General features: G+C 30.9%; 1 protein-coding gene across 1 annotated transcript in view; it reads left to right on the top strand.

Annotated features, from left to right (window-relative positions):
- The window catches only part of LOC109887481 (ankyrin-2), a 248,117-nt gene that overhangs the window by 99,472 nt on the left and 143,645 nt on the right, over positions 1–5,000 (top strand).

Genomic DNA, 5,000 nt, shown 5'->3' with positions numbered 1-5,000 from the left:
TGATCATATTTATTTTAATTATATGATAATATTTATGTATATTATATTAGTACGGTTGGATAAATTATAATAAATTATAATATTTATGTATATTACATTAGTATGGTTGGATAAATTATAATAAATTATAATATTTATGTATATTACATTAGTATGGTTGGATAAATTATAATCTGATGATAGTATTTATATATATTATATTAGTGTGGTTGGATAACTATGTTTCTTAATCGCCCCATGTCTCCCAGAATGGGAAGGTAAGAGGATCATATCTAACTCTGTCATATCGCTGCTTTTGCATATCAATATGTTTTTATTCATATTTCCATATATAAATGTCTGTCCCGTCTGTGTCACAGAGCTCTGTAGTGGCTAGTCGCTGACTGTTGTTTATTCTACTTCTTTATTATCATTTATTGTTATTATATATTATTATTTCTATGTAGGGTTAATGTAGTGTTATAGGGTTAATGTAGTGTTATAGGGCATTTATAAATGTCTGTCCCGTCTGTGTCACAGAGCTCTGTAGTGGCTAGTCGCTGACTGTTGTTTATTCTACTTCTTTATTATCATTTATTGTTATTATATATTATTATTTCTATGTAGGGTTAATGTAGTGTTATATACTTAATGTAGTGTTATAGGGCTAATGTAGTGTTATAGGGTTAATGTAGTGTTATAGGGTTAATGTAGTGTTAAATACTTAATGTAGTGTTATAACTTAATGTAGTGTTATAGGGTTAATGTAGTGTTATAGGGTTAATGTAGTGTTATATACTTAATGTAGTGTTATATACTTAATGTAGTGTTATAACTTAATGTAGTGTTATAGGGTTAGTGTAGTGTTATATACTTAATGTAGTGTTATAAACTTAATGTAGTGTTATATACTTAATGTAGTGTTATAGGGTAATGTAGTGTTATATACTTAATGTAGTGTTATATACTTAATGTAGTGTTATAGGGTAATGTAGTGTTATATACTTAATGTAGTGTTATAAACTTAATGTAGGTAACTTAATGTAGTGTTATATACTTAATGTAGTGTTATATACTTAATGTAGTGTTTATACTTAATGTAGTGTTATATACTTAATGTAGTGTTATAGGTAATGTAGTGTTATAGGGTTAATGTAGTGTTGTAGGGTTAATGTAGTGTTATAGACGTAATGTAGTGTTATAGGGCTAATGTAGTGTTATAGGGTTAATGTAGTGTTATAGGGTTAATGTAGTGTTATAGGGTTAATGTAGTGTTATAGGGTTAATGTAGTGTTATAGGGTTAATGTAGTGTTGTAGGGCTAATGTAGTGTTGTAGGGTTAATGTAGTGTTATAGGGCTAATGTAGTGTTGTAGGGTTAATGTAGTGTTATAGGGTTAATGTAGTGTTATAGGGTTTAATGTAGTGTTATAGGGTAATGTAGTGTTATAGGGTTAATGTAGTGTTATAGGGTTAATGTATGTAATAGGTTAATGTAGTGTTATAGGGTAATGTAGTGTTATAGGGTTAATGTAGTGTTATAGGGTTAATGTAGTGTTATAGGGTTAATGTAGTGTTATAGGGTTAATGTAGTGTTTATAGGGCTAATGTAGTGTTATAGGGCTAATGTAGTGTTGTAGGGTTAATGTAGTGTTATAGGGTTCATGTAGTGTTATAGGGTTCATGTAGTGTTATAGGGCTAATGTAGTGTTATAGACTTAATGTAGTGTTATAGGGTAATGTAGTGTTATAGGATTAATGTAGTGTTATAGGGTTAATGTAGTGTTATAGGGCTAATGTAGTGTTATAGGGTTAATGTAGTGTTATAGGGTTCATGTAGTGTTATAGGGCTAATGTAGTGTTATAGCCTTAATGTAGTGTTATAGGGTTAATGTAGTGTTATATACCTAATGTAGTGTTATAACTTAATGTAGTGTTATGTACTTAATGTAGTGTTATAGGGTTAATGTAGTATTATATACTTAATGTAGTGTTATAACTTAATGTAGTGTTATGTACTTAATGTAGTGTTATAGGGTTAATGTAGTGTTATAGGGTTAATGTAGTGTTATAGGGTTAATGTAGTGTTATAGGGTTAATGTAGTGTAATAGGGTTAATGTAGTGTTATAGGGTTAATGTAGTGTTATAGGGTTAATGTAGTGTTATAGGGTTAATGTAGTGTAATAGGGTTAATGTAGTGTTATAGGGTTAATGTAGTGTTATAGACTTAATGTAGTGTTATAGACTTAATGTAGTGTTATAGGGTTAATGTAGTGTTATAGACTTAATGTAGTGTTATAGGGTAAATGTAGTGTTATAGGGTAATGTAGTGTTATAGACTTAATGTAGTGTTATAGGGTTAATGTAGTGTTATAGACTTAATGTAGTTTTATAGACTTAATGTAGTGTTATAGGGTTAATGTAGTGTTATAGACTTAATGTAGTGTTATAGACTTAATGTAGTGTTATAGGGTTAATGTAGTGTTATAGACTTAATGTAGTGTTATAGGGTTAATGTAGTGTTATAGCCTTAATGTAGTGTTATAGGGTAATGTAGTGTTATAGACTTAATGTAGTGTTATAGGGTTAATGTAGTGTTATAGGGTAATGTAGTGTTATAGACTTAATGTAGTGTTATAGACTTAATGTAGTGTTATAGGGTAATGTAGTGTTATAGGGTTAATGTAGTGTTATAGGGTTAATGTAGTGTTATAGGGTTAATGTAGTGTTATAGACTTAATGTAGTGTTATAGACTTAATGTAGTGTTATAGACTTAATGTAGTGTTATAGGGTAATGTAGTGTTATAGACATAATGTAGTGTTATAGGGTTAATGTAGTGTTATAGGGTTAATGTAGTGTTATATACTTAATGTAGTGTTATAGCCTTAATGTTGTGTTATAGGGTTAATGTAGTGTTATAGGGTAATGTAGTGTTATAGACTTAATGTAGTGTTATAGACTTAATGTAGTGTTATAGACTTAATGTAGTGTTATAGGGTAATGTAGTGTTATAGGGTTAATGTAGTGTTATAGGGTTAATGTAGTGTTATAGGGAAATGTAGTGTTATAGACTTAATGTAGTGTTATAGGGTTAATGTAGTGTTATAGACATAATGTAGTGTTATAGGGTTAATGTAGTGTTATAGGGTAATATAGTGTTATAGGGTTAATGTAGTGTTATAGGGTTAATGTAGTGTTATAGGGTTAATGTAGTGTTATAGGGTTAATGTAGTGTTATAGGGTCAATGTAGTGTTATAGGGTCAATGTAGTGTTATAGACGTAATGTAGTGTTATAGACGTAATGTAGTGTTATAGACTTAATGTAGTGTTATAGACTTAATGTAGTGTTATAGGGTTAATGTAGTGTTATAGACTTAATGTAGTGTTATAGGGTTAATGTAGTGTTATAGGTTAATGTAGTGTTATAGACTTAATGTAGTGTTATAGGGTTAATGTAGTGTTATAGGGTTAATGTAGTGTTATAGACTTAATGTAGTGTTATAGACTTAATGTAGTGTTATAGGGTTCATGTAGTGTTATAGGGTAATGTAGTGTTATAGACTTAATGTAGTGTTATAGGGTTAATGTAGTGTTATAGGGTTAATGTAGTGTTATAGGGTTAATGTGGTGTTATATACTTAATGTAGTGTTATAGGGTAATGTAGTGTTATAGGGTTAATGTAGTGTTATAGGGTTACTGTAGTATTATAGGGTTAATGTAGTGTTATAGGGTTAATGTGGTGTTATAGACTTAATGTAGTGTTATAGGGTAATGTAGTGTTATAGGGTAATGTAGTGTTATAGGGTTAATGTAGTGTTATAGACTTAATGTAGTGTTATAGACTTAATGTAGTGTTATAGGGTTAATGTAGTGTTATAGGGTAATGTAGTGTTATAGACTTAATGTAGTGTTATATTGTTAATGTAGTGTTATAGACTTAATGTAGTGTTGTAGGGTTAATGTAGTGTTATAGACTTAATGTAGTGTTATAGCCTTAATCTAGTGGTATAGACTTAATGTAGTGTTATAGGGTAATGTAGTGTTATAGGGTTAATGTCGTGTTATAGGGTTAATGTAGTGTTATAGGGTTAATGTAGTGTTATAGGGTTAATGTAGTGTTATAGACTTAATGTAGTGTTATAGGGTTAATGTAGTGTTATAGGGTAATGTAGTGTTATAGGGTTAATGTAGTGTTATAGGGTTAATGTAGTGTTATAGGGGTAATGTAGTGTTATAGGGTTAATGTAGTGTTATAGGGTTAATGTAGTGTTATAGGGTTAATGTAGTTTTATAGGGTTAATGTAGTGTTATAGGGTTAATGTAGTGTTATAGGGTTAATGTAGTGTTATAGACTTAATGTAGTTTTATAGCCTTAATGTAGTGTTATAGGGTTAATGTAGTGTTATAGGGTTAATGTAGTGTTATAGGGTTAATGTAGTGTTATAGGGTTAATGTAGTGTTATAGGGTTAATGTAGTGTTATAGCCTTAATGTAGTGTTATAGGGTTAATGTAGTGTTATAGGGTTAATGTAGTGTTATAGGGTTAATGTAGTGTTATAGACTGTGTTATGTCCAACTTTGTCTCTCTTAGTTTTTCTGTTCAGACAAGATATTGTTTGTTTCGCATGATTAGTGTTTACAATGCTGCTGCCCAAATGGCACTCTATTCCCTATATAGTGCACTACTTTAGGCCAGAGTCCTATGGCACCCTATTCCCTATATAGTGCACTACTTTAGGCCAGAGTCCTATGGCACCCTATTCCCTATATAGTGCACTACTTTAGACCAGAGCCCTATGGCACCCTAATCCCTATATAGTGCACTACTTTATACCAGAGCCCTATGGCACCCTATTCCCTATATAGTGTACTACTTTATACCAGAGCCCTATGGCACCCTATTCCCTATATAGTGCACTACTTTAGGCCAGAGCCCTATGGCACTCTATTCCCTATATAGTGCACTACTTTAGGCCAGAGTCCTATGGCACCCTATTCCCTATATAGTGCACTACTT

The sequence above is a fragment of the Oncorhynchus kisutch genome, unplaced genomic scaffold (genome assembly GCF_002021735.2).
Source record: "Oncorhynchus kisutch isolate 150728-3 unplaced genomic scaffold, Okis_V2 Okis07a-Okis12b_hom, whole genome shotgun sequence".
Lineage (NCBI taxonomy): Eukaryota > Metazoa > Chordata > Actinopteri > Salmoniformes > Salmonidae > Oncorhynchus > Oncorhynchus kisutch.
This window is presented reverse-complemented; position numbering and strand designations above follow the sequence as displayed.